Consider the following 19,310-nt stretch of genomic DNA (forward strand, 5'->3'; position numbering starts at 1 on the left):
CCAAAAGCCCACCTGAGTCCCTTTGGTTCTCTGTAATAGCCATTCTGGAGGACGTCTATGCCCAGAAAACACGGGGCCTCTGGGCCAGTCACAATGGGATGTTTCTCCCACTCCTTCCCAGTCAGGCTCACCTGGGCTCTCAAGAGGGTCAATTTCTGCCATCCCCCCTATCACCCCAGCAATGGAAACATGTTCTGCCCCCAAAATGTCCTGATGGTATCAGGGTACACTGCACACCAGTATCAACCAAGGCATCGTATTTTTGTGGCTCTGATGTGCAAGGCAATCAGGTTCACACCAGCCAGAGGATCAGGTTTTCCCATGCCTCTTCCTGGCTAGAGGCAGGGCCTCCCTAGCCCTGGTTATTATTTCTTTCCTGGGCATTCATGGTAGGGGTTCCTTCAAGGGGATCTTACAGATCATACTCAGCAACTTGGTTATGGTAGGTTGGGGCTGCCTTCACTTTAGTGGAACTCCCTCAGTTAGTGTTTCCCTCCTTGAGCTGACACACCTGTGCTGCCAGGACAGAAGTGGGTTTTGTTGCATTGTGTTTTTATTTTGAAGGTTATTGTTTGATTTGTCCTTTTGGTGTTTTTCTCCCCCTGATTTTAGAGGGACACACACCTGCCTTTGGTTTTTAGTTGAGCTAGGTGTTGGTTTATCTTTTTGCTATTTAAGCTACTTTTCTGCCAAGTTTCAAACCCCTTCCTCCCACATCCAGTTGTGAACCCCTCCTGTTCCAAGCAGTTTTCCTCCCTTGTATTCCCTGCCTTGTGTTCCACCCACAGTTCTTACACGGTATCCTCCCTTGAGACCTGCCCCCCTTTATAAGCTGCTGTTTGCCCCCAGCTCCTTGCCTGGGACCCCGAGACTCGGGGAGTGTAACATCAAATAAAGTGACCCAGTGCCACCCCAGGCCCGGGCTGCTGCTGTGTCTTTTTGTTCTGTGTTGCACCTCCACTGGTAGCTGGGATTCTGCAGAGCCCTGGAAAAGAGGGACTGTCACCCCCCCATTGTCACAATCTAGCCGGGACATGTGACAGGTTTCCCATCCCACCTTCCTATGTCTTCCTCTTGGTCATTCAGGAAGAACCACCAGTCAGCCCTTGGGGTGTACCCTCTCTCCTTAGCCAGGGGATGTTGGGCTCTGACTTTGGGGCCTGTGACTGGCACAGGTGCTGCATTGATCTTCCTCACCTCCTCCTTCATCTCCCTCATTTCCTCTTTGATCAGGTCCTTGATCACAGCACAGACATGAGCCTGCATTGGGCCATCGATCATACTCTCACAATTTCTAAGCTTGTTGGTGACAGAGCCCACTGTCTCTTGGTTGGTATCAGCATTAATCGTTGCAGTGAAGGTGGTGTATTGAGATGGCCCCAGATCTGCCAGACTCCACAGCATTTGCCCTGTGCACCTGATTCTGTCAGGGTCATTGTCATGCTGTCCATCCCTCCCAAAGAGTACCTCCAATACTGCCACTTCTCTCAGCTGTTGGATCCCTTCCTCGAGGGTCTTCCAGTACATTCTATGGTGGTGCTCCTGCATTCTCTCCCTGTGGACAAACCTCTCTCTGACACTCATTAAAAGCCACTCCCAGAGGGAAAGGGACCCTGACACTCTTACAAAAATCTCATTCATACCTGAGTCCTGGGTCAAGAGTCCCAAATTCCGTGCCTCACCACCATCCAGTTGCACACCTGTACCCAAAAGGACCCAGACCCCGAGTAACCAGGTTGTTTAAGCCTCATTTCCCCGTTGTAAAATGTCTTTGTGCAGATTACAGAGACTTTTGTGTGGAGAGTTTTGTGGAGACGTGGCTTGAAGAGAAGGGACATGATAAAATACAGCTGGTAAAGCAATGGGCCTCTGGTCGGGGGCCTTTGGCAGGGCCAGAGTGTCCTTGAGCAGGAAGTTATACGATAACGGGATGCAGAAGCAGAGACTAGCTAATGAGGGGAGAAAACATAGGCATCCTGAGTACCTGATAGCAAAGGTTGAGCTGACCTCTTATAGCGAACCAATAGTGAGCTTTAGTTTTGCAATATGTATGAGCCTTATTATCACTGTTATAAGAGCACGCATGTTAAATCAATAAATTGAGACTTGTTGATCATCATCGGATGTGCTTGTCTCCCGTCGACTCCGTCACTTTTGTATGTCAGGGACTCAGTGATGATCTCAACCACTGGCTCCCCTGTGGGTTGTGAGGGCCCTCCATTCTTATCCTTACCTGGGTGTTATGATTTCATCTTAGACCTCCTTGTTTCTGCAGGGGCGAATGCTGCTGGCTGTGACTGCCTCTGCAGTTCAGCTGGAACCTGGATGGTTGTAACATCTGTGGGTTCCACTGCTGCACCATCAGACTCTCCCTCTTTTTGGCAAGGGGAGGATTTCTCACCAGCTGGAGAAATGTACTCCTTCAGCATCTGGCCCATCTCCTTCACCAGAACCCCCATCCAATCTGGATGGTTCATTTCTGAGGTGGGCTGTGGGGCAGGGTCAGACTCTGGGGTGTTGAAGATTTTTTGCAGATTGAGGAGTTTTTGCAGGACAATGGCCATATTCAGCCGATGCCCAATCCAGCCTGCTTGGGATAATGGACAACGGACACGTTCACAAACAATGAATAATGGACATATTCAGAAATGGGGTCGGTATATCCTTGCGAATGATACAGGAAGAAGAGCCATCAAGACTCAGCAAGTTTGTCAGCAAGTTTGAGAAAGTAAGAAAAAAGAGAAAGCAATGGGTGGGTCAGATGACCACAGCAAGACACGTGAAAAATTAGATGATCCAATCAGCATTTTATTTTAGACATGTGAACAGCTAGGATTAACCAATCATGTATTAGCTAGAGATGCGCGGACAGTAGAAACTTACTATAAATATAGCCCTCTTAGGGATAATAAATTTGGCTTCACCGGCTCATACTGTTGATGTCCGTGAACTTCGGCACCCTGAAACTGGGCTTCTGGAAGTCTTCATCTATGTCACGTTCCATGGGTGTTTTGCCCTCCACATTTGTCCCTGCTGTAGAAAAGGATTGGTGTCAGTGGGAAACTGACATTGCTTGTCTGAAGGGGAGCCCACCCATCCTGCCTGAGGATGATGAACTCCTCTGTTTTAAAGTCTCTTTTCGAGGGTCTCTTCTTGGGTCTTCTACAGGTTGGTTTTTGGTTTCCTCTCCTCCAGGCTGTTCTGGTCTGTGCTGAGAGAAGCCCACTGCTGGGACATCTCTGCACCCTGGGATCCTGGGCATCTGCATGGGGATGGGCAATGTAACAAAGGACTGGCTGGAGGCCTTTGGAAATGGGAATTTATCGACAGGTGGGATTGCTTGATCTGACTGCACCAAGCCCTCATGCACAACAGACCTCTGGATCTCCTTCCTGCTTGGCAGGGTTGAGTTTCCAGGTGGGCAAGGACTGGCACTCACCTGCACAGAAAGGCTTCTGCCTTTTGTCCCTGTAGCTAAGCCTAGGGTGAGATTCCCCCTTTAGTGTTCAAAGAAAGGAAAGGAAATCCCAGAAGGGATGTGCTATGTCTTTGAAACCATTACCAATTGTGAGGAACACCCCCTGCTAGAGTAGGACATGTCCCTGGTCAAAGAACGTCACCCCTCTGACCAAACTGACCCCACCCCAAAGGCCAGGCCTTCTGCTGTGCTCTGGAAGGGGTTCTGCAGGCAACATGCTCAAGGGAGAGACCTCCACTGGCCTCACTTCTCTCAGGGATAACACATCACATCCCATCCCACCCAAACCCCATCCCATCCCATCCCATCCCATCCCATCCCATCCCATCCCATCCCATCCCATCCCATCCCATCCCATCCCATCCCATCCCAAGGGTTCCCAAGGATGGCCACAGACAAGAGCAATGGGACCCAGCACACTTACTGGATTTGTCGAATATCAGGTCTAGGACTTTCTCAACCACATACCAAATAATCGCAGATACTGAACATGAAGTACATATGAAAAAAAAAAAAAAAAGAAAACCAGGACATTTAATAAGGACCTTTCCCCAGGGAACTCCAGGACTGCACTGAGCAGGTTCTGGGGCAGAACACATCCCCCAGCTGGCCCAGGAGCCATGAGCTCCTGTTGACCAGGAGCACCTCAGCAGTGCTGGGGGGTTCCTGATCCTCGGGGCCCACTGAGGCTCTCCTGGGCCAGGGAGCTGCCTCAGCTGCCACAGCACTCAGGCACCACACAGGTACCTCAGTCCCACCACAGCCCAGCCACCCACAAGAAGGTGAGACTCTTCGGCCTCACACTCCGGGAGTGGAGAGGGACCTCCCAGGCCCCTTCACTGTCCCTTGGCACATTCATTTCAGCCTGACCCTCAAAGCCCTGCTCAGCAACACCCCCTGCTAGAGTAGGACATGTCCCTGGTCAGAGAAGGTCACCCCTCTGACCAAACTGACCCCACCCCAAAGGCCAGGCCTTCTGCTGTGCTCAGGAAGGGGTTCTGCAGGCAACGTGCTCAGGGGAGAGACCTCCACTGGCCTCACTTCTCTCCGGGATAACACGACACATCCCATCCCACCCCAAGGGTTCCCAAGGATGGCCACAGACAAGAGCAATGGGATCCACGAGCCCACTCTTTTTTACCTATGCCGCCACCTAAGTGTTTTCCAGCTTTCCTCAACAAGCTCATTTCTTCTAGCCACTGCTTCACCTGAAAAGAAAAATTAAAAAAAGGAAGCTTCACTACAATATTTCCCTAAGGATTTAAAAAGGGCGTTTAAGAGCTTTTTGGGGACACATATGTCCCTTACACTTCTCAAACCTCTGATCTACTCAGGGTTTTTTAATTTACTGGTTTTCCCTTCCATCACCGTCTAAACAAGTAATGCAACTCTTAGCAAAAAAATTAGCCATGCCCTTTTCTTGTTACCTGTTATGAACAAAAAAAGGGTTACCCATTTTTTTTCCAAAAGTTGTAGAATTACAAGTTTAACCAGTTCTGGCAGAGGAGTGCTTTTGTTAGCTGCTTGTTGTAATCACCTGTTAAGTATCGGGTCGTTAGCCATCTATGGTTGAGAATTCACTCTATTGTATCAGCATCACCCTGCTTGTGGCCAGGTGGGAGGATGGCATCCCCCCACCCCCGACGGTGGAGGGGAGGGGACCAGGAGTTGATATGCAGATAAGTTTAGAGCCAAAATGCAGTGGGGCAAGCCCCCATTCCAAACGCAATTAATAAACCCCTAAACCAGCGAGCCAATATGGAATTCAGAGATCAAAGTGGTCTCTAGACATCAGGGGTGAGGTGAGAAGCCAGCAGAGACTCTGAAAACCTTAATGGTCCCTCACCACAACTTCAGAAGATGATGATTGGAGCCAGGACCCGAGACTGCCAACTCTAAATTGGGATCCAGGGGTGTATAGACCCCGCCTGCTCTCGTGAGGCTGGACCCCCAGTGGACCCCCAGCTCTGCCCCCGTGAGGACAAGGCTGCATTTGCCTCCTCCTCCGAGTCACTCCAGGGAGCTGTGACGGCGAACCTGCAGATCCATCGGGCCTCCCAACCTTGAGCTGATCACTTTTAATAAAGGCATCAAAAAAGGAGAGATATCTTCTGCCCTGTTTATCTCATTACTTGTGTCCTTTTTACAGTATTCACTCTTGTCGTGTTATGGAATGGGAAGAAAATTTGGGGAAGAGATGCAAAGCTTTTTGTGTATCTGACAGTCTATGGTACCACTGCGAAGCTGAACACGCCTCTGCAAAACACAGATGTTAAAGACTAAAAACCCCGTTTCTGGTCGGTGAGGATGTGGTGGGCCCCAGTCCCACTCCCGGTCTCAGCTGGGACGGGCCAGACAGTCCTGCCGCAGGCCGGGCCCTTTTCCCCCTCCCTGGGCCTCCTGCCGGTTCTCCCCTTCGGCCCCGTTCTGGCCGGGCCTTTTCCCCCTCCCCGGGCCTCCCGCCGGTTCCTCCCTTCGCCCCGTTCTGGCCGGGCCTTTCCCCCCTCCCTGGGCCTCCCGCCGGTTCCCCCCTTCGGCCCCGTTCTGGCCGGGCCTTTCCCCCCTCCCTGGGCCATCCGCCGGTTCCCCCCTTCGCCCTGTTCTGGCTGGGCTTTTTCCCCCTCCCCGGGCCAGCCACCGGCTCCCCCCTTCGGCCCCGTTCTGGCCAGGCCGGGCCCCAGCAGCAGCTGGGCAGGAATGGGGGGAGGCTGCGGAGCTCGGGACGGAGCAGGGCTGGCCCTGGCTGTGATCTTATCATCAAATTCCCTTCCCCAGCACGGCTGAGACCTGAGAGCCCTGCAGCCCCTGCAGAGAGGCTACATGGCTGGAACTGAACACAGAGAAAACTAAAGACCAACCATGAGGTTGGCACAGCCCAGCAAGTTGAGCTCCAAGTGGGAGCCCGAGACAAGAGCTCATGAACTGCCAACAAAGGGCACCAAGAGTGGTGGCACAGCTGGGGAAGGGACACCGAGAGACCCAGCAGGAACTGAGGGCTGGAAGGAAGAGCCAGACTTGAGCCTTGGGCATGCAGACTGTGAGGGGATAAAACTGAGGGGCTCCCTTGTTGGGGGACCAGCTCAGGCTGTTCCTGTGTTACTGCACTGGGAATAAATGGCTTTATGGAGTCAGACAGCTGAGACTGCTCTGGGAAACCTGGCCTGGAACCAGGGAGGACACGGGGGCTGGGTGTGGGAGGGGGGTGTGGGGAGTCCAGCAGGGCCCTTGGGGCATTGCAGCCACTGCTGTGGAGGGGCTCCAGTCCCAGCACTGAACACTTCTGGTGGCTGGAGTGTGATGGCCAGAGAGCCTTGGGAAGGGTCAGACTGGGAAGTTTCCTAAATATTCTCTTCTGCACAGCCAGCTAGAGAAAGCAGGGCCCTGCTGACCCTTCCAACAAAGCCACCTGTCCCTTCTGAGCAATCCATCAGAGCAGCAGTGATGAGGTGAAGGCAGAGACAGGGACTGCTCAGGAGTGAGGAAAGGTCTGCTCAGGGCACAGCTCGCTGCCTTGCTCTGCTCTCCCTCTTTCTTGCACTCCACTTCCCTGGGCTGTCTGCTCCCTGTGACTTTCTGTTTTCTTTGGCCATGTTCCAGAGAAGGAGGAGGACCTGGACTGAATTAAGGAAGCCCTTGCCAAAAGCTGCTGCATGCAAGAAAGCTTTCCTGGTGTTCAAGGGGAGGATAGACCCGGGTGAGGAAAAGAGCTCCACTGAGGATTAGAAACAGAGAAATGCCAGCAGAGACCCAAGAGAACTCACAGCCCCAGGGCCCGTGGCTTTCCCACGGGTCTAACTGAAGGCATCAGACAGGAAATGCCAGGGGTGCTTTCCCAGGATTGAGCCCTGCTCTATCTCATCCTTTTTGCTCTTTTTTCCTGGCCTGAAAGGAGGGAAAGCGTATAAATGGCATAAAACACTCAGAGTTTGAAGGATTTCTCCTGAAGGCAGAGCAATAGCGTGATGGCTTCTCAAACAGTAACAATGAACAGATGATGTGCACGTGGAGCTGTCCTGGATGTGCCTCTGCCATTGGTAACTGATGAACACAGACATTAGCTCAGATTACCACTCATGGAAAGATGGTTGTGCTTCCAGGGATGGGTCACCCCACTTCTCACAGTCAGAGACAAATTGTTCTCTTGGTCTCTCATATTTAGAAGAAGCGCTGACAACTGCTTTAGACAGGAAATTTATTTTATGCAGGGCCAGATCTGCAATTCTGAGCCAAAGTTGAAGCTTTGAGGAGGGAAAAATGAAGGGGGAAAGACAGGAGAGAGGAGGAGAAGGAAAAGGAAAATGAATGGGGAGAGAGGAGAAAAAAAGAGTATGGCCAGAAAAAAAAAAAAAGGAAGAAACTTTCTCTTCTGCATTGCCAGTGATGGCTCTGTTGCCCAGAGACCAACAGAGTCTGGTCTGCCAACAGAGGCCCAATAAATTAGACTTTTTGAATTATGCATTGAGTCTAATACAACATTAGTACCAGTTTTTGAGTTAAATCCAGGAGGATTGTATGAGTGGTGGTGAAATCTCATTATGCTTTGTCTGGGGTGCTAAGATGAGCTATTGTTTTAATTTTTATATTTTATTTTATGAAGTTCTACTCAGTCCCTGAAATAATTATTCTTTATATATTTGGACTAAAAATTTTTCTGATCAGCCAAGATCAAAGAAACAAACAATTTTCCATAATATATTCATGGCATCCAGGCTGTGCCTAATCAATATGCTACTTACTTTTTACTTTTTCTCCAATATAATGTGTAGTAAAAGCCACAACAACAATTTTTGCTATCAGACAAAAAACCCATTAAATAAATAAGTAAGGCCTGAATTGACCATTTTTTTTGCTTTGTATGAATGAATTAGGAGCTGGATTAGTGTCTCTAGACAGTGGGTGAGAAGGGGAAATCCATGAAATATTAACTTGGTGGTCTCCCACCCTCTGCAGCACAGATGAGGCAAAGACACTGAAAGCCCTGGAGGGCAGCAGGGCTCCTACAAACCTCAGCAAAGCCCAATGAAGGCCCCAGGATGGTCCAGGGAGCTTTTCCCACTCAATCCCCTCTGGCAGAACTGGACACAGCACTTGAGGGGCCTCAGCAGTGCCCAGCCCAGGGACGGTCACTGCCCTGGAAGCCTTGTGAGGAGGGGGTGTCACTGCTGTGTATGGCCAACAGGGATTGCACTGGCCTTGCCCAGAGGGGCGGCTGCAAGACTGTGCAGATTGCTCTGCTGCAGACGGTTCTGTTTGGGCAGGGTCACATTTTGTTGTTGGTTTTGCTGTTGCAGACACTGATATTAAGGAAATCCCACCAGCAGTGAAGGACAGCTGGAAGAGGATTGCCATCCCAGTGACCCACCAGGGCAGTGGTTCCTGAGTGCCACAGCCCCCTGGGGCTGGGCAGGTGTGGTGTGAATGTGCTGGGCAGGGGGGTCAGCCCTTCCCCTGGCTGGGCTCCTGCTCACACAGCCCTGGGTGCTGCTGCCTTGCTTTGCTGCCTTGCTTTGCTGCTGGCTCATGTGCTCCACCACCCTAGTGCTGCCTTTTCACCCTGGAGCTCGGTCAGTTCAGCCGAGAGCCTCAGGAGATGAGTGCTTTACTCCTGGCTTTTGGAGAGACCATCCCTGCCCCCTCTCAGATTTCCTGATAGGCATTTACAGGAAATTGGTGTCAAACCGAGAAAGGAAGTGCTAGGGGGGAGGGAGGAGCCCGAGGGAGTGGGAACCCTCCAGAGCTGCTGCCCCTGACACCATCTGGTTCAGTCTTGTATTGTGTTTTTATTTTGAAGGTTATTGTTTGATTTGTCCTTTTGGTGTTTTTCTCCCCCTGATTTTAGAGGGACACACACCTGCCTTTGTTATTCAGTTGAGCCAGGTGTCGCTTTATCTTTTTGCTATTTAGCTACTTTTCTGCCAAGTTTCAAACCCCTTCCTCCCACAGCCAGTTGTGAACCCCTCCTGTTCCGAGCAGTTTTCCTCCCTTGTATTCCCTGCCTTGTGTTCCACCCACAGTTCTTACACTGTATCCTCCCTTGAGACCTGCCCCCCTTTAAAAGCTGCTGTTTGCCCCCAGCTCCTTGCCTGGGACCCCAAGACTCAGGGAGTGTAACATCAAATAAAGTGACCCAGTGCCACCCCAGGCCCCTGTTGCTTCTGTGTCTTTTTGTTCTGTGCTGGGCCTCCCCTGGTAGCTGGGATTCTGCGGAGCCCCGAAAGAGGGGGACTGTCACCCCCCCACTGTCACCATCTAGCCGGGGACTGCGACAGTTCAGTACATCAAAGTCTTCTCCTCTGGAGCCCCAGCTCTGTGCTCTGCTGCTGGCCTCAGTCCCTGTTCTTCAGTGGACCCCACTATTTCCTGGCTGTGACAGGCCAGACTGGCACTGAGGAGCACAGCCCTGACCAGCCCTTCCTTGTGGGGCAGGACCAGGTCCCCGTGAGCATCCCCCACTCCACCCACCAGGCAGCTCTGCTGAGCCATCGCTCCCAGATCCCCACACTGCTGGAGCCCTTTGCTTTGCCTGGCCATCAATGCCAGGGCAGTTGCCATTCCCCATGGCAACCTGCTCACTGGCCTGGAGACTCCTCTAGGTTGCACCAGAGCTCTTCTGCCAACTCTCCCTGATGATCAGGGAGTTTCTGAACTGCCAGTTCAGTGTCCCCCCTTTCTGACCCCACTGCTCACTCACACAAGTCAGCCTTTGCCCTTCCTGTTGAGGATCTCCAGGTATCCCAGCTGCTCTTCCCACCTCCCATCCTCATCCTCCCTGACACTCCTCTGGCAGAGTCTCTCCCTTTCCACTGCATTCCACCAGCACTCAGGCACAGCCTTCCAAAACATCTAGGGATGGGTTTGGCTCCAAAAACAAAAAGATGTAGGCAGCTTCTGAGATCAAAACAAGCAATTTTGGCTTCTCAGGGGTTCAGAAACTCCCATTCAGGAGCATTTGGGCTAAGAAACTGCAAGCCTTGGAGCTTTGGGACTCAATGATTTTAGGAGCTTTGGGGTCCCAAACACTGATTTGAGAGATTTTGGGCTCGGAACAAACCCAAACTTTAGGCAGCATTGGGGTTGAGAAGCACTAATTTAGGGAGCATTTGGCTCAAAAGTACTGATTGGGGGAACTTTTGGCCTCAGAAAGGCCCCTCTAGTCAGCTTTTCAGCTCAAAATTCCAATTTAGGGAGCTCTTGGGCTCAGAAACACATGTTGAAGGAACTACAGTACCCAAAACTGGATCACAAGAAGCTTTGCGGCTCAGGAAAAGCAACTGGGGGAGCTCAGAAACACCCATTTAATGAGCTCTGGGGCTCCGAAAATTCAATGTCCAGAGACTTGGGGCTCAAAAGCAGCAATTTAGGGTACTTTGGGACTCAGCAATACCATTTCAAGACACTTTGGACCTCAAAAAATTGGCATTTAGGGAATTTCACAACTGAGAATACAGAAGTTTCAGGAGCACTGGGGCTCAAAAACACTTGCATGGGGAGTTTTTGGGACCTGAAACAGCATTTGGGTTCAGAAATACTGATTTTGGGAGCACTGGGGCTCTCTTAAACACCTGTTTAGGGACATGCAGGCCTATGAAACCCTAATTTGGGGAGTTCAAGGCTGAGAAAAAGTCATGTCGGGAGCTTTGGGAATCAGGAAGAGTGATCTGGGGATATTTTCAGATCAGCAAGAACAATTTAGAGAGCTTTTGGGCTCCAAAAAAACAATTTAAGCCCATTTTGGGCTCTGTAGTAATCATTTAGGGCGCTTTGGAGCGCCAAAGCAGCGATTTCAAGAGCTTTTGGGCTGAGAAACATCCATTTCGGGAGCAGAAGGAGCAAGCCCTGAGGAAACGCGGGAGCAAGGGGCTGGCACTTACCTGGGTCAGGGCTGGGAAGAAGCAGCTCCACGCTGGGCTGTGAGCACTGGGCGCTCCTCATCCCGGTTATATCCCACCCTGCCCGCCCCCGTTCCCACCCCCACAGGCTCCTCCCTCCTCCCTCAACATTTCCTTTTATCGTCATAAACCCATATCTTCTACATGCCTTAAAACTAACAGTTAAAGTGCTCCCATCAGGGCGTGGTTCCTTGGCTGGGGTGGGAAACGGGCACAGCCAGCGGCCCCTCCCTGCTCCTGGGAGCCGCCCAGGGGCACCAGGAATGCCCCGGGAGGGCACTGGGAGCGCTGGGAGTGAACCCCAGAGGCTGATGGCAGACTGGGCACAGGGCTTGAGTTGTGGCCGTCAGGGCTCTGGAACACTGATTTTGGGCACTTCATGGCTTAGAATCCCTATTTCAGCAGCTTCGAGGCCATAATGGTGATTTCAGGAGCTTTGGAGCTGAGAAAGAGCAATCTGAGGGCTCTGGGGCTCCAGAACACTGATTTTGTGTGGATTTTGTCTGGGGGAAAAAAAAATTATGTAGCTCCGAGTCTCAAAGAAAGCAATTTTGGGATATTTTGAGCTCAGAAACAGCAATTTAGAGAGATTCCAGGCTCAGAAACACCCTTTTAAGGATATTTTGGTGTCTGAAACACCAATTTAGGGAGCTAAGAAACACTCATTTAGGGAGGATTTGGGCTCAGAAAGATCAAATTAAAGAGTTTTTAGCTTCCCAATTCAAGAACCGGTTTAGGGAGGGATTTGCTCATCAGGGCTGGAATGCAAGTATGGGGAGGCCTGGCAGACTGACTATACCCCAAACCCACCACGGCGAGTGCTGTGGTGATGAGAACAATGGCTGGGCGACTGCAGACAGACCCTGTGTCCCTTGTCACTGCCTGGGACACTGTCCTGGGCTTCGAAATGAGTGCTATGGGCACACTAACTTAATCAGACAATGGTACTCATTGCCAAAACAACCTAACAGACACCTGGCCAAGAAGCAGGCACTGAGTGGATTTGTGATATCCCCTGTGATGGCCCAGCCTCTGGAATGATGGAATGATGGAATGGGCTGGTGAAGATGGCAGTGAGCAACGGGTGGTGGGACAAGAACCTTCTGCTACAACCAATGCTATTCTTGCATCAAGAACAAAATGACATTAAGTGATGTATACAGAAATGTTTCTCACTTTTGTTTAGGCTTTAGAGAAGGAAAATAAAAAAAATTATTAAATGTTGTTGTTGTTGTATTTGTAGCATGGGACACATCTGCTCTAAGCATTTAAATTATCAAGAGAAAGAAGGTTTAAATGCAGTTGCAAAGCCCAGTGAACAGAGGACTAAGAAGGCTGGCTGCAGGCACAGATAAAAAAGCAATAAAGGTAAAATAAAGTTCAGGAGGAAGGTAAAAGGCATCCTATTTACATAGCATAGTCCTTAAAAATATTTGAATACAATTACAGGAAATCCAGGAAACAGATGCATCTGATGTGGGTGAACTACTTGACATTGCATGGGCAGTACATACAAATCAAAGGAAATCCACCTGGAAGTGACTAACTCGAAAATAATGCCAGCTGAAGAAAAAGGAATCAGCAAAGGACTGCTGCCCCAAGGGAGTAAGGGGTTGTGTCTCGTGGCAGGAAAGGAGTTCAGTTCCTCGACCTTCATTAGGAAGATTGGGAACAAACCAATGCTCATACTCTAAAATGGAGGGACACTGGAAGCAGAAGTGTCCTCGCCTAAAACCCAGGACTTCTCCAAACTCCCTCATGGCAGTAGCTGGGTACTTGTGAAGGGGACCAGAGGTTTCATCCCCAGCAGAGCCTGTGGTAACAGCTACACTGGGAAAGGAAACGCTGGAAGTTTTGGCAGCAGGAGCTGGTTATTTTGTATTAAACACCCTGCAAGGGAAGTTAAGTGATGATTCCATCACAACTGTCAGTGCCACTGGGACTGGTGAAACACGCCCCTTTTCCAAGCCAACTGAGCAATGCAAATTACACAATGCCAAAGGTTTATGTCCAAAAAGGTGACAAAAGGGTCCTGTAACTTTATTCTAACAAAGGGAGAGGCCATGACACATTTACCCTGGGGTCTCTCCAATTTTTTGAGGACATAGCCTCCTTTTCAGTGCTGTTTTCCCATCCACATAACCCTCTGTCTTTCCCCATTGGCTGAGATACTTGAGAGGTACAGACTTCCCTGTGGGAAATGGATTTGTAGAGTTCTCAGGGTCTGACAGAAGACCTACACAGAATCACAGAATCACAAAAGGCTGGAAGAGACCTTCAAGATCATTGAATCCAATCCTGACACTCACTCCTGACCCTAACACCTCAACTAAACCATGGCACTGAGTGCCACATCCAGTCTTTTCTTAAACACATCCAGGGATGGTGACTCCACCACCTCCCTGGGCAGACCATTCCAGTACTTCATCACTCTTTCTGTGAAAAATTTTTTCCTAATATCCAACCTATATTTTCCTTGCCACAACTTGATACTGTGACCTCTCGTTCCATCAGTTGCTACCTGGAGAAAGAGACCAACCCACATCCGACCACAACCACCATTCAGGAAGTTGTAGAGAGTGATAAGGGCACCTCTGGCTCTCCTCTTCTCCAGGCTCAACAACCCCAGCTCCCTCAACCACTCCTCACAGGACTTGTGTTCCAGACCCCTCCCCAGCCTTGTTTCCCTTCTCTGGACATGCTCCAGCCCCTCCACGGCCTTCCTAAATTGGGGGCCCAGAACTGGACACAGCACTTGAGGTGTGGCCTCACCAGTGCCGAGTGCAGGGGAAGAATCACTGCCCTGCTCCTGCTGGCCACACCATTCCTGATCCAGGCCAGGTGCCATTGGCCTTCTTGCCCACCTGGGCACACTGCTGGCTCATGTCCAGCCTGCTGTCCATCAGTGACCCCAGGTCCATTTCTGCTTGGCCACTGTCCAGCCACTCTGTCCCCAGCCTGTAGCCCTGCAGGGGTTGTTGTGGCCAAAGTGCAGAACTCAGCACTTGGTCTTGTTAAACTTCATCTTACTGGACTCTGCCCATCCATCCAACTGCTCCAGGTCTCTCTGCAGAGCCCTCCTACCTTCCAGCAGAAGGACACACACTCCCAGCTCAGTGTCATCTGCAGATTTACTAACGAAAGCCTCAACACCCTCATCTGTGTTGTCAGTAAAATACTGAACAGAACTGGCCCCAGCACAGAGCCCTGAGGGACAGCACTGCTGGCTGGCTGCCAGCTGGATGCAGCAGTGTTCACCACCAATATCTGGGCTGGCCATCCAGCCAGGTGTAGATGTGCTGTGGATGCCCCTCCTTCTTTCACAGAATATTTTAAAACTCAATATTTTCATGGTCACTGTGCCCCAAACAGCCTCTGACCACCACATCTCCCTCCAGCCCTTCTCTGTTTGTGACCAGCAGGAGACAGAGCTTTCCTTGGCAGTGGGAACTGCAGGAAACCTCCCCAAAGAGCAGCTTGGAAGGCTCAGCCTGGAGCTGAGGAGAAAGAAAAGTCCCTCCCAGGGCAGAATGTTGGTGCTGGAGGTGTCCCAGCGTGAGGCTGGGCCATGGCCGGGCTCTGTGTGCCAGGAGCCGGCAGCGCTGGGTGCAGGGAGCCCAGGGAGGGCCCAGAAACGCTGGGTGAGAAATGCTGGGGCACAGCGAGATGGGCGAGTGCAGCCGGCCAGGGCAGAGGAGCAGCACGCCCAGGGGGCACAGCCTGCAGGACAGATGGCCAAGGGCTGGGCAGGGCTGGCAGGGCCACAGGCACCCAGGCCTTTGTGCCCTGGGCTCGGGCAGCGCCTCCGGAGGCCCCACAGGAGGAACTTTCCTGGCAGGGGCTGCACTTTGGTTCTCCCTCGGCCTCCCTGGGGAGGCTGGCAGGGGCTGCAGGTGATGGCGTTTGTCCTTGCTGCCCCTCACATCCCCCTGCCCCACAAAGAGCCCCGAGCCAGCCGTGAGGGACAGGCCCTGCTGGCCCAGGCTGGGCTCAGGGCTTGGCCTTTCTGCTTCCTGCAGCCAAGCCAGGCCTTGCTCAGCATTGCAGTTCCCTGCCCAGAGCCTTGGGCTCCCTGCACTCCTGCCCTCAAGGATCTGCTCTCAGCACTCCCTGGGCAGCCTTTTGTTACAAATAAGAAGCTTGACTATGCCAATATTCAAGCAGCAATCAATTTATTAATTAATATGGAAAAGAATGAGCAACACAGTGCTGGGTACAGTAATGGAAGTTTTCCCTCCAGCTGCACACCGATAGTTGGGGCTTACAGGTATTTATAGGGGTACTCATAAGCTTTCTCAGCATTTTCTATTCCAATTTTTACTCATCAGCAGTTTCTATTTTCCAATTTTTACATCACAATTCTATACACTATTGTGACTTAGTTTCTCTCAGGATGCATCCCAAAAAAGAGTAGCCCCCAGACAGTAGTAGTAGTTTCTGAAATACTGGTCCTGGTTTCCACAAGAATAAAGACGAATCCCATCTCGTGAAGTCCAGCTCCCCAGATGTGGCTCCACCTTTTTAATTGCAATGACTATAAATCTCATAACAGTGATGTCCAGCTTCCCTTGGTCGAAATTATAAATCCTTGAGATGATGTTCATCTTCCTTTCTCAAGCTGTTTTTCTCTGTTTTGTTAAGGCGTGAGATAAGCATATATCCTCTATATAGATTCCAAAACTCTAGTTTCAAGGATACAAGCAATATTCTAAAATTATACTTCAAAAGGGTTATTTTTGCAGCACTCTTTAAGGCCTGACTACAAGCAAAAAGCAACATCGTTAACGCTTTAATTCAAATGCTCCTAAATCAACCAAAGTTAATTGCAAAGAAAAGAGAGGTTCAAAGGCCTTCTTCCCTGCTTTCTTTCCTCAGTTATTATTAAAATTTGCAACTGTCCCATTGTCGGCCTCCACACATATCACAATCACAAATACACACATTGCCTGTATGTACCTGACACGAAACACAGCTTTGTATTTCACAGGAAGAAACACCAACCAGATATTCTCAAGAGGTCAAAATGACACAAAATTTTACAGGCAAAGTACAAAAATCCAAGAAACTTTGGAAAATGATTCAATGTAACATCCAATTCAACATAAAACACTTATCATAGCAGGAACTTCATTAACTTGGCCCATTGAACCTGGAAACCTTTAAACAATTAGGTTGTTGAGGTACCCAAAAATGTTCCATAGAAAGAGCATTAGAAGGGGAGGAAAGAGAGAGACAGAAAGACAGAAGCTCTAGAAGGACACGCATATGGCTCCAAGTTCCTGGGGTTCCAGTGTGGGGGAGACCCAAACCCCAGGAGAAGGCAGGGTCCATACCAGGGGCTGACCTTGTGCTCTGTGTTTTTAAGCCCCTGGGCCTTTGTGGGGCTCCCCCCAGGTGGGATTTGTGATTGCTCAGGCAGTCAGGGCTGGCTCAGCGCTGTCCCCACTGTGTGACTGACTGACAGCTCATCCCAAGGTGTCTGAGGACATTGATCTCATCCAGCCTCAGACAGCGACCATGGTGACACTGGGGACCCTCATGGAACTGTGGGTCAGTTGTGATAATGCGGATCCAAGGACACCAGGGTGACACTGGGGAACCTCATGGAGCCAAGGGGCCCTTGTGACAGAGTGGGGCCCCATGGAAATGAGGAGTCCATTGTGACTGATAGGGAAGATTCTTTACAGACAGTTCGATGGGTGAAGGTTTTGGTGTTAACATCTTTGAAATGGTCTTAATGTCTCCATTAACTTCATTACAGAGCCCAGACAGGTTGGCTCCTGAAACAGACACGTGGGTCTGCACAAGCTTGAGTTTATGAACTTTGGGATAAAATGACAGGTTCAAGAGGGGAAAATGTGACAGGTGGTTTGGGAAGGCTGAACCTTCCCAGTACCTCCCTGCCAATGGGGACAGGAAGAAGGCAACATGTGGCCAGGAGTTTGGATAAAAGGAGGCTGCACCCTCTGGAACCTCGAGAGAGAAAACCCCGTGGGTGTGTGCCCTGGTGGACTCTTTCCCTTTATTGGAATAAAGTTGCAGGACTCCTCTGTCTCCTTTATTGACACCGGCTTTCCATTGTGTGATTTTCCGTACATGACACTTTGGAATGTCACAGAACCAAGGAGCCCTTGGGACACATCAAGGCCCCTTTGGAACAAAGAATCCATTGCTGACAGTACAGAACTCATGGAACCAAGGGGCCATGGAGGCAATGCAGATCCAAGGACACCATAGTGACACTATGGAACCTCATGGAATCAGAGACCATTGTGACACTCTGGTGCCTCATGGAATCAAGAAGACAGTTGTGAAACTCAGGGACCCTATGGAACCAAGGCTCAAGGATGAAGACGTGGGGCCATAGAACCAAGGAGCCATTGTGACATTGCAAGACCTCATGGAAGCAAAGATCCATTGTGACTCTACAGAAGCAAGGGGAACATTGTGACAAGGAGAATATTGTCACACTACAGGGATTCATGGAACCAAGGAGACCATTGTGATACTGTGGGGCCCCATGGAACCCAGGGAACATGGAACAGGTCTTGACTGTTTGACTGGCTTGGCCTTCTCGGGGCCCCCTGACAAGTCTGGCTGACCTTGGCATGTCGAGGCCTGCTTCTCATCAGCCCCTGAAGCACTGGGGCTCTGTGCTCTCCTTCCTATGGAAAGAACTGTCCCTCTTTCCAGGTGTCCATTGCCAAAATTGGGATTCCTTCTCCATATTTCCTTGTATGCACAGATTGTTCCCATATGAAATCTGCCAGGACAGACAGACCTGGCTGGCTTGACCACCCTGAGGCCACCTCTATTCTGCCTTTGAAACACTGGGACCATGTGCTTTTCTTTGCTATGGGAAAAAAAGCACTTTTCATGTCTAGGTCCCCTTGGCCAATGTTGGGAATCCACCTCCTGAATTCCATATCCAAGGATTTCTCCCAGACAAAACCTGCTAGAAGATACAAGTCTGGCTGGCCTTGGTTTCCTGAGGGCTGTTTCTCATCTGCCTTTGAAACACTGGGGCTCTGAGCTTTCCTCATGAAAAGAACTCTTCTTCCATTCCAGGCACCCACAACCAAAACTGAGATTCCACCTCCAAAATTCCCTATGTCCAAAGACTTCCCACAGATGGAAGGTGCCAGGAGAGACAGCTCTGGCTGCCTTGGCCCATGGGAGGCCACCTCTCATCTTCTTCATAAACTCTTGAAGTTTGTGCTTTTCTTTCCTATGGAAAAACCATCCACCTCGACCAGGTGCTCATGGACAAAGTGGGATTCCACCTCCAGAACTCTGTCCATCCAAGGATTGCTCCCAAGTGAAAACTGCCAGGACAGACAGGTCTGGCTGCCCTTGGCCTCTTGGGGGCTTCCTCTCACCTGCTTTTGAAACACTGGGGCTCGGTGCTTTCCTTCCAATGGAAAAGAACTGTCATTTTCATCAGGATGTCCAGGGCTGAAACTGAAACTCAGCCCCCCAAATTCTGTATATCCAAGGATTTCTCGGTGATGAAAGCTGCCTGGACAAACAGGTCTGGCTGGCTTGGCCTCCCAGGAGCCACCTGTCTCCTCTTCTGCCTTTGAAACACTTGGGCTCTGTGCTCTCCTTCCTGTGGAAAAGAACCATCCTTTATATCTATGCTGAAATGGCCAAAATTGGGATTCCACCTCCAAAACTCCCGATATCCAAGGGCTGCTTTCAGACAAAAGCTGCCAGGACAGAGAGATCTGCCTGGCCTTGGCCTCTGATTGCTGCCTTTCATCTGGCCCTGAAACACCAGTGTTCTGTGTTTTCCTTCCTATGGAAAAGAACCGTCCTTCACCTCCAGGTGTCCATGGCTGAAATTGATATTCTGCCTCTAAAATTCTGTGTGTCCAACTGTCTTGGTTTGAAAAGACAGTGTCCTGGGGTGACTGGTATCCCCACTCATCTGTGTTATGCTG

At 50.5% G+C, this 19,310-nt stretch overlaps 1 long non-coding RNA gene across 1 annotated transcript; it reads right to left on the reverse strand.

Moving 5' to 3' along the window:
- Window positions 1–2,787: 2,787 nt before the first annotated feature.
- LOC132334699 (uncharacterized) lies at window positions 2,788–11,426 on the reverse strand. Its single transcript, XR_009488440.1, has 4 exons — window positions 11,350–11,426; window positions 4,620–4,686; window positions 3,903–3,962; window positions 2,788–3,033 (listed from the first exon to the last, which is right to left on the reverse strand). It is a non-coding gene; the product is annotated as an uncharacterized LOC132334699 (long non-coding RNA).
- Window positions 11,427–19,310: the final 7,884 nt, after the last annotated feature.

The sequence above is a fragment of the Haemorhous mexicanus genome, chromosome 16 (genome assembly GCF_027477595.1).
Source record: "Haemorhous mexicanus isolate bHaeMex1 chromosome 16, bHaeMex1.pri, whole genome shotgun sequence".
NCBI lineage: Eukaryota > Metazoa > Chordata > Aves > Passeriformes > Fringillidae > Haemorhous > Haemorhous mexicanus.